At 34.0% G+C, this 9,620-nt stretch overlaps 2 pseudogenes; one reads left to right on the forward strand and one right to left on the reverse strand.

Annotated features, from left to right (window-relative positions):
• Window positions 1-3,185: 3,185 nt before the first annotated feature.
• On the reverse strand, window positions 3,186-7,203 carry LOC141288018 (uncharacterized; annotated as a pseudogene).
• A 49-nt stretch (window positions 7,204-7,252) lies between these two features.
• LOC141288019 (uncharacterized) lies at window positions 7,253-9,620 on the forward strand (annotated as a pseudogene).

The following is a 9,620-nucleotide window of genomic DNA, read 5'->3' on the forward strand; positions in this document are numbered from 1 at the left end:
TTGTAATTAATTAATCGAAATTAATCGCATTTTAATCGCATATAAATATTTGACCTGAGAACAGTGAGAAGTAAGTTTTTTCATATGGATTTTTAGTATACCATTGAAGAATGACTGAATACATAAGCTTAAGCATCAAAATATTGTTTATTTTTGTTCAACCAAGTCCAACAGACCAGTGCAATATTGCCATTAAGTGTAGCAATAGGATACAGTGTTTCCCCTAGGTTTCCATACTTTTTTTTCTCAGTACTTTACCCTACTTTGTGTAATAACGAAAACATTTATTTCAGTAAAAAAATAAATCCAAAACTCTCTATTTTAACATTTTGAACAATAGGGCTTTACAATCTTTTGCTATTTTTTTTTTAAGAAATTCTTGTGTGTTTTAATTTTTCTCATAATCAAATGAAAAATAAACCTTTTTAATTTTTGGCAAACAAACAGAGGTTTGCTGTTAAAATCAATAAATAATAATAATTTAACATTTAAATAATAATTGTAGTATTTTTTTCTACAATTAAGTGGTTAATCTTGTTATATTTATTTTTTATCATATATATTGTTTTTTTTGTCAATTATTTAAATAGGAATATTGTTCTGTTTCATGTTAAACCGTACTTTTATTTTGACAGGTTGCCGTGAAGTTTCTGTGTGTAAAGTATGATATGATGCTAGTTAGTATGAGTGTAGTAAAAAAAAAAAAAAAAAAACGTCTCCACCATTCATACATACAGATACAAACGGAACATGCAGGATTCATATTAAAACGGTCTTTTTGCATTTCAGTTTTGACAGACACTAGTCCATATCGCGATTTGAATTAAGTGACAGACCAACTTTTGATTAATCAATCCAAAAATCGACGAATTTACGTGGCATTCCGCGCTATAGTAATTTCGGTTTTTATGAATGGAGTCCGCGATCCAGTCCGTGTTTTCACGGAGGAGACATTGTAAACGCGCCCCCCTAAGATAATGGAAGGGGAAACACTGGGATATTTAGAAATATACTAGCCTACATTTCAGAAATCCTGTACCCTATAGGTAGGTAGACCTTCTGTAAAAGCATTGAGGTGATACTTGAGGCTCTATGTGCTAGTTGGTGCTCCAGTATAATTGGTCCGCCGAAACTCATCCAGTGAGAAACGTTCCGCGGTGCAAAATTAAGTGCGATTAAAATGCGTTAAAAAAAATTACGATTAAAATGCGTTAAATAAATTTGTAATTAATTAATCTAAATTAACGCGTTAAAGTCCCGGCCCTAATTATTATACACTTAATGTTTTTGCAGCTTATTATTTAGTGATGATTTTGGGGGGATTCTTTAATAAGTAGGGTCCCACTTTATATTAAGTGTCCCTAATACCTGTGAACTTACATGGTAACTAGATGTGTACATAGCATGTAACCACAGTGTATGTACACATTGGTACATTGTATCTACAGCTCTAATACTGGTGTAACTACACACATGTGACAACCCACTGAATAGCATGTGTAAGTACAAATGTGTAACATGATATTGGTAACAACACTTTTTTCACTTCTGGAAGTACAGATGTGTAACAAGAATTTTGTAACTACATTTTGTAACAACAATATGTACTCACACAAGTTTTTACACTTCCACACAGTCTTCAACACTGCAGTTACCAGTTTGGATTACCCTGAAACATTATTGAAATCGTGATGATTCCTATGTACTTACCATTTTTGTATTCATGTATTTGTGAACACTGAATTAGAATTAAAGTATCAATTTGTGATACCAGTGTACTTACATGGTAACTCCTCAGGAACTGTCTACTTAATATAAAGTGTAAAATGGTCACAACTAAAGGAGTAATATGTCAAACTTAAACCTCTGTGCAACACTTTAATATCAATGTACTTACATGGTAACTCCTCAGGAACTGTCTACTTAATATAAAGTGTAAAATGGTCACAACTAAAGGAGTAATATGTTAAACTTAAACCTCTGTGCAACACTTTAATATCAGTGTACTTACATGGTAACTCCTCAGGAACTGTCTACTTAATATAAAGTGTAAAATCGTCACAACTAAAGGAGTAATATGTTAAACTTAAACCTCTGTGCAACACTTTAATATCAGTGTACTTACGTGGTAACTCCTCAGGAACTGTCTACTTAATATAAAGTGTAAAATGGTCACAACTAAAGGAGTAATATGTCAAACTTAAACCTCTGTGCAACACTTTAATATCAATGTACTTACATGGTAACTCCTCAGGAACTGTCTACTTAATATAAAGTGTAAAATGGTCACAATTTCAGGAGTAATATGTTAAACTTAAACCTCTGTGCAACACTTTAATATCAGTGTACTTACGTGGTAACTCCTCAGGAACTGTCTACTTAATATAAAGTGTAAAATGGTCACAACTAACTGAGTAATATGTCAAACTTAAACCTCTGTGCAACACTTTAATATCAGTGTACTTACGTGGTAACTCCTCAGGAACTGTCTACTTAATATAAAGTGTAAAATGGTCACAACTTACTGAGTAATATATAAAATGTAAACCTCTGTGCAACACTTTAATATCAGTGTATTAATGTGGTAACTCCTCAGGAACTGTCTACTTAATATAAAGTGTAAAATGGTAAATTTACTGTGTAATATGTAAAACCTAATCCTCCAAGCAACACTTTAAAAACAATGTACTTACATTGTAAAACTGCAGGACTGACCACTTAATATTGTTTCTCAGTAAGTAAAGTATGATGACTGCAATAAAAGAGACAAAAAATGCAGCAAACTATGTTTATTAACAAATTAAAGTCAACAGTGTAACATAAGTCTATAGTACAACTTTAGAAGTATACCTGCAGTACAGAAGTATAGAAGCAAATATACCTGCAGCTGGGTTAACACTGAAACAGCATGCAGTCCTTTAGACTGCCTAAAATAAAAATAAAGATCTAAAATAGAAAAACTGCTATTGTGAAACTAAATATGCTTTTAACGTACTGAAATTGTTGGAAATTAAATACATTTTACATTATTGAATGAAAAAAGCTAAACTGTATATTATCAACCAAAATTGGGAGCTCAATGTGAATTACATCCAACGTGAACTGATGTGAATCACAAAATGTACCTTAAAACAACATTTAAACATAATTAAAGAAGCAGCTTGGAGGTTATGTGTCTTTCTATGTCATCTTATATGACATAGAAATGGTAGCAGTTTACGCTCTTTTTTGGCATTTTCTATGGCAGATCTAAGGTCTGCTGTCAGTGACTGCAGGCACCGCTTTGCAAAGTCGAAGAGTTTCTCCTCCTTGGTTCTGAATTTCGGGATGCTTCGGTAAAACTCTGGATCAACAAGCTGTATTTCAGCCACAACAGCTGTTAATGCAAGTGTATTTCGGTCAACCCCAACTTTACTGCATGCCTTGCTGATGCTGCCTTCTTTCTTAAAGGCATGAAAAACTTTAATGTACCGCTTCAGTACATCGTCTGGGGTTGTTGTTGTAGAAAGATCAAAGGTTCTTAAGACAAACCCCAAAAGAAACAAGACTATCAAATCAAATATTGTTATTGGTGTTTGTAACTTTACAGGCACCAGGAACAACTTTTGAACTGCTAGCATTTATTTTTTACAATTAATTTTGCATCAAAAAATTTATGTTGAATTTTTCAGACATTTTCAAAATGTGTTAAATTTCAAATAATACATTAAATAAGAAAGAACCAGTTTGGTTCCAAAGCCTTCTATTTATACTTCAACTCACTTAATGCATCAATACTAGAGGTCAACTGATATGTTCTTCTCATGGACAATGCCAGTAGCAATTTAAGCCAAGGAAAACAATAACTGATATTTGTTATTTTATTTTGAGCAAGTACACATCTACAGAAATATAAGATCCAATAACAGGATATGTGCTTACCACGTGAGCTGTACTTGGTAGATTTTGGCCTGCTAGCCCTCTTTGTCTTCTTTTTATGACCTCTTTTCCTCTTCCGAGTAATGTCGCTATCAGGTGACTCTGAAGAGGAGGAAGAACTCAGGGACTCCTCATCAGTGTCACTGGTGCTGCATTCAGTGCTTGTGTCGAAGATTTTCTTTCCTTTCTTTTTTGCCCCTTTGTCTAAGGAAGCAATAAAACATTTAGTTATATAACCAGAAAAAAGAGGTTTAGGTTGGCACAGTAGACGATTTTCAAATCTTAACTGATTTTTAAACCATGGAAGATTACAAACATGAATACAGTTTTAACTGATGAATGTGCACACTAGGCGATTCGACCAGACCGCAAGACCACACACTGTTTGATTGTAGGAATGATTTTACAGTGACAAGAGATCTCACAGAGACTCGCAAGACCAAACGTGACTAGAGAAGAAAAACAAATGCAGAACAATAAACGTTATGGCTCTTCCAGCACGTGTTCTGCTTCACAGTGAAATACAAAGTATAAAAAAGAAAACTAGGAGATGTTCTTTCTCAGTACTCTGCTTTCGTGGCATGTTTGTGGCTGTCAAGTTTCAGCTTCAGAAGCACGCAACATGATGCTTGCTCACTCTCATTGGCTATCATGAGTATAACGTCAGAGGCAGCCCGATCAGGTGTGGAATTGGCCTTAAAATCTTCTAGTGTGCGAGACCAGCCTTAATCATAAGCAGTTAAATAACCCACTTCCAATCATTCTGGGGTGCAAATCAGGTTTAAAACTGACCTTAAAATCTTCTAGTGTGTGCCTTATAAAGTATATATCTCTCATGTAATACTCAGCAGTTCTGGATTAATGTGAAAAATCAACGTTCTGTAATTGTTCAATTAGAGCAAAACAGGTATATTCAGGTATACAGTATATACAGGTATATACAGGTTTCTTACTTGAGAGCTTTAGGACAGTTTGACGGAGAAAATCTCATTCTTCCTCAAGTGCCTTTATGAGCTTGTCTTTTTCTGCCAAGGAGGAAGTCTCATCATCTCGTCCTTTAAAAACAATGTAAGATAACCACCAGTTTTTTTTATGAATAAGTGATAGAAGAGCAGCTGTATCACAGATTTTCATATGGCCAAACATTAAAAACATTTATTTTATTTTAAACTTGATGTACCACAATACAATGTATTTGCCTTGTGTAATATGTCCTAAGGGTGGCATCAGTGCTAGACCAAGTATTTATATTTAGAGATGCACCAAAATTAAAATTCTTGGCCAAAACCTAAAATTCTGGATGCACTTGGCCAAAATCCCAAACCAGAAATGCTTTGTAATAATTAATTACTATTTTATTAAATAATATAACGTCATTTCGTATGATTTTTATACTCAATAATTTGAATGGTACTAAATTTTAAAAACACAAGCCAATGAAATAACCACACTTTAACTCAAAATATCACAATAAAATTGGACAGAGAAATAGAATAATACTAAATTCAATATATTGCTTTTATTTAGTTCTATGCAACCGAATCAAATATAACCTGTTTAACTAATTATCCAAATAATGTATAGTTCTACAAAGCTACTATTATCAGAGCATATGAGCAGATTTTGTGTGCAGATTTTGTTGGTTCAGACTTTTTTTTGTTGGAACTCACTGGATACTGGCTCACAGAATAGTCTCTCATAACGTCATGAATTCTCCTCACACATCAATGCTATTTTTAATTAATTTGAAAATGAAAGAATGATAGAGAGCATAGATTCTAACTTAAATGCTTCTGACTGGCTACTGTGTTTAAGAAATCAACAGATATGTCTGTGATTGACACTTTGTAAACAGAAACCTAGAGTGCAAAGCACTGCGCCTCAATAATTATCAACCCCCCTCACCCCCCCCCCCCCCCCCCAAAAAAAATAAACAAACAAAAAAACAGGTCTCTCCCTCTTTCCAAATTTAGATTTATCCCACACTTCTATGTCTAATGCAATACTTTTTTGTGATCATCAATCAATCCTTAAAAACAAACAAAATAGCCTGCATGGCTAGACATTTATGCATATTTGTATGTCTATTTTGTTTATGCTCTGTTTATTTTATATAGTTTTTATGTACGTATTTCGTTTATATGTTTACTTTCATCTTTCTAGCTCACTTGCACTTCTATTTTTAATGTCTAATTCTGTCTTTTTCTTTTCATATTTATGGACTGGAGTCCTTTTCATTATCTTGCCTATGGCCTCACAAATGGTACAGATGGGCCGTTTTCAAGTATTTACATTATTTGAAAGAAGTTAGCTTCTTATGTCAATCTTGGTTGCCAAGAAGAGACTATATCTGTCTTAAGTGACCATAATCTAAAATTCTTAATGCATACATCCTATTTAATTTCCCAGTAAGTAAATACAAATTCACATGGTTCTGCAGTTGCCACTTCATCCATTTGCTGGGCCACATCAGCTTGTTCTGTAAAAACATAAAAGGAAATGCTTAATGTTCCTGTCTGAAAAATGAAGACAATCTACTGCAACATTGCAGCAGGGACATTCTTAAACACTTATTGTGAAAATGCCTAATCTGGCTCAGTGTTCCAAAACTACAATCAATTATCATCAAATTTCTCTCTGACATCTTCTTTCATCAACACTTTCACCAGTCAAAAAATCAAAACAGATGCATGGACTTTACCTAAGCATTTTTTCTCCACTGAAGCCCATTATAATAAAAATCATAACATCTCTTGTTATGAAATCTCACCCATTTTTAACAATTCAAACTAAACTGATCTGTAGTCAAATTATCTGTGCTTATCTGATTGCTGTTTCGGGGCATTAAGCCATGTTAAACTTTGTCACCCCTTTTCAAGAAATGAACCATGGTGTTATTATAGTAAAAGTGTTTTTTTTTTTTTACTATGTGTGTTTTTTTATTTATTTTCTGGGCATATTGACTACTATTTGTATACCATGGTTTTACTGCAAATACCATAGCTATACTATAGAATTTTATTTGTAGTAAAACCATTATTACTTTTTGTAAACGACGTCAACCTTTGCAGTAACGTTACCTAACAATATTACACTAAAAGTGGACTGATATCTAACGTTTGCTAGTTAATCATCATGGTAACTATTAGCTAACATTAGGTTATAAGAGCCGTGTAAACAAGCTAAGTTAACGTTAACGTTACCGTCGTGCAAGAGGTCCATGGCGTCAGATTCACAGCGTTGGGGGCAGTTCCTCCTCAAAGAAGACCCTTTTTTTCGTGGCATACCGAAGAAAAATTTAATTTAAAGTATGAAAAAAAATTATAAAAATGCGATGAGGGAGAAGCACGCTGTTTTTTGTTTCCTGAGTCCTGATAGGGATAAAGTTAGCGGTTCAAGCTGCAGGCCAATCAAAGCTTACGTAACGTCACGTCATGGGACAACTGTCAAGTCTGCAGCCAGTTGCCAACAAGGCGCCATAATTTCAAATACGACAGCAATCACTATTCTGTTTTCTAGATTGCTATGCATTCAAGGCAATTAAATAAGTTAATACGCCTTTGCAGCGGTGGAAAACATAGAAAATTAATGATCAAATGACTACAGAAGAAAGACTTGCTTTGCAAAGCACCACCTTGTCGCCGCTGTGGAAAAAAGATGAGAATGAAAGCCCACAATGGACGTGATGGTTACATATGGTAAGTAGTGTTAGGCACCCAATTTAACTCGCTGTTTAGAAAGCATGCTTTTTACACTAATATTTTGCACTGTTATCTCAGGACATGTCGAAGAAACGTGCATCGCAGAATTACACTCTCCATTCGCCATGGATCACTGTTCAATAACTCTAGGATTCCCCTGGTAAAGTGGATGGAATACATATACAGGTAATGTATAACATAGTAGCTAGGTAACGTTACCTAATAATTACATGTATGTAACAGGAAATATATATATATATATATATATATATATATATATATATATATGTATATGTATATTTCTTCGGTCTTTGTACTGTATTTTTGTATTTTCAGAAGCTAGATAAAGAAAAAATATATTAGAATCAGAATGAGCTTTATTGACAGGTATATTTACATATGTGTATACATCTTTGTTTTTGTGACAAAAGCTGTTATCATATATCATGCTTGAATAGTATGTTACCAGGCCAGTATCTTTATTTGGAGCATGATTAAAATGCAGTGGTTGCCTAGTCAAATTTTAAAATGGCTACAGATATTTGCTTATATATAAATTTGCTTGTAAAAAAAAATGGTCTGGAAAAATCATGATCACTGCATAGCTAATTACAATAATAACAAAGTACTCAAATTGACAGTTTAATCTGGACTGTCTTTTTCTATCACTTTTTCAATAGGTAGATCTTGTCTTTCATAAAGGCTGAGGTCATGGATCTTGGGCTTTAAAAGTTTGGTGACCACTAGTTTAAAGGATATTTATTTGTGATAATTCTGTTGCTTTTTTCTTTTTTCTTTTTTGTACATCATTAAATTTTGGTTATTGTTTTTAATTAACCAAATTTATTTTCTTTTAAAATTTTCCCAGGGTCTACATTTAAGACAAATTGATTTGATGGAAGACTGTGTTGCCAAAACCTCAACAACATTGTCCAGAATGAACAAATTGCTCAGACAGGTAGCTTTATTTTTGCCACAAGCATTTGTATTTAATGCTTGCCTTTGCATTAGACTTTTCAGTACTACATTGCTCCACAAAATGAATTTTTCTTTTTACAGGTTTGCATCAAGGCATTGAGGAATCTGAAAAGAAAAACAGGTCTTAGAGTTGGTGGGAAGTCAAGAGACAAATTTGTGGCCATAGATGAATCTAAGTTTGCTCACAAGAGAAAGGTACATCTGATGTGAAAAATACAAAAAGGTATTTTTTTACCATGTTAAAATAGTTGGTTAAAGGTACATTGAATAGCACTTCCAAGGTTAATATATTTTTCTTAGCATAATTATATCTAAACTTAATTTTGTATTCCAGATCTTCAAATAGTTGTATCTGGGCCAAATATTGTCCTATTCTAACAAACCATACATCAATGAAAAGCCATATTCAGGTTTCAGATAATATATTAATCTCATGGTCACAAATGGTCATGGGGAGATCAGAATGTATGTTAGGGATTAGGGAATGTATGACCAGGTTTTACTGCTCTTAACATTTGTCATGTTTTTTTGTTTATGCATTTTCAGTTTAACCGTGGCCGCTATTGTACTACTTGGCAGAGAAGAAAAGGCTGGGTCTTTGGGATGATGGAGGTTAATGGTGCTCGCCGCCTACCAGTCTTAAAGATGGTAAAAGACCGCTCCAGGACCACACTGATGCCCATTATCACAAGGCACATTAGAAGGGGGTCAACTGTTTACAGTGACAATTGGAGGGCATATCTGAACACACTACAACCGCTAGGATACAGACACCTAACTGTAAACCACAGCGAAAATTTTGTTGATCCCCAAACTGGATGTCACACACAACATATAGAACGTGCCTGGCTAGCCGTCAAGGCACAGGTGTCACGATTCAGGGGTAACAAGACTACAAAACTATTAAGAGAACATTTGAAATTCATCCAGTGGCACTATTGGCTGGGAAGGAGAAATAGAAAAGGTGCCTTGGCACAGTTGATCCATGATATTAGAAGAGCATACAGGTTTAAATTTCATTAA

Source organism: Garra rufa, chromosome 16 (genome assembly GCF_049309525.1).
Source record: "Garra rufa chromosome 16, GarRuf1.0, whole genome shotgun sequence".
NCBI classification, from domain to species: Eukaryota; Metazoa; Chordata; class Actinopteri; order Cypriniformes; family Cyprinidae; genus Garra; species Garra rufa.